This window comes from Orycteropus afer, unplaced genomic scaffold, assembly GCF_000298275.1.
Source record: "Orycteropus afer afer isolate SDZICR_OR568_19922 unplaced genomic scaffold, OryAfe1.0 scaffold00073, whole genome shotgun sequence".
In the NCBI taxonomy this organism is placed as follows: domain Eukaryota; kingdom Metazoa; phylum Chordata; class Mammalia; order Tubulidentata; family Orycteropodidae; genus Orycteropus; species Orycteropus afer.
In genome coordinates, this window is record NW_006921660.1 from 4,588,835 (window position 1) to 4,590,312 (window position 1,478).

Here is a 1,478-nt window from a genome sequence, read left to right on the forward strand (position 1 = left end):
TTTTTTAAAGAAGGTTAGGCAGTCTACTTCCATAGTGATACCACCTTAGAAACCCAAGGAGGGGTCACTATGAGTCGGTGGGTTTGGTTGGGTGTTTTTGCCAGCAAAAGATTGCCTCGCATGGGCTCCACATTTCTCTGCTATTGATTGAGCAGGGCCATTAAAAGCAGTTGCTAGTATTTTACCTGGGTTTGCAAAATGTACCTTCACTTCCTTACATTTTACTTCTTTTCCATTATTCTGGTTTAAAGAGGGGGAAAAAAAAACTTAATATTTTTAACTGACCTCTCCTGACATATTACAGCATTACTCTCATTATCAATTATTCTGTTGCTGCTGTTGTTGTGTGCCATTGAGTCGGACCCGACTCATAGCGACCCCTCTTTGGGTTTCCGAGGCAGTATCACTACGAAAGTAGATTGCCCCATCTTCTGAGGAGTGGCTGGTGGATTTGAACCACCAGCCTTCTGGTTAGCAGTCAAGTGCCTTATGCACTATACTACCTCTTAATAGGAATTGTATTACTCTTAAAATACAGAGTAATACATAGAAACATAGATATAGAAAACTATAACTTAAACATTTTTAATAACAGAGCTTTAGAAATTCAAAAATCTTTTAAAAAGTTTCATTTCTTGCCATAAATTGCTTTCCTCTCAGTTTAAGACAATGAATAATTTCCAGTTACAATGATAGACACTATTTTTATACACCAAGAATAAAACCACAATGCATTTATTTATACCAATAAATCAAAGTTACTTTAGATAAATATTTACTGAGCACTGATCATGGTTCTATTCTATGTGCTGAAAACGTAACACTGAACTAAATAATGTCCTTGCCTTCATGGTGCTTATACTTAGTGAGGGAAACAGGTATATTTTTTCTAACAGAGTCAAAAAATATGTCTGAATTCAAGAATAATTTTGTTTCCACAATAGTATTAATCTCTTTGGAGAAAGGCTACATAGACTTTAATAACTAAATGATCATCAAGAAGTTTTTAACTGACCACAAAAACATAATTAAAGAATTCTCAGTAACAGAGCTTTTGGGATTCATAATCATAAAACTTTCATTTGTTGCCCTAAATTGCTATCTCTTTTAAAATAAAATGTTGCTATGTATAGATATTTATATGTTTTATACTTTAAAAATCGACTATTTGAAATAAGAGGACATGTTTTTAAATTTTCCTCTGCTTAAATTTTGCTTCACTTAGTAAGACCAGGTCTTGACAAACTTTGGTCCTTGGGCTAAATCTAATCCAACATCTATTTTGTAACTAAAGTTTTATTGGAATATAGCACACCCATTTGTTTGCATTTTGTCTAAGTTGTAGCATAACTCTGTCATGCTACAATGACAGAGTTAAGTAGTTGCAACAGAGACCTTATGGTCCACAAAGTCTAAATTATTTGCTATTTGGCTCTTTGTAGAAAAAGTTTGCTACCCCTGAGTTAGACCATATGTAT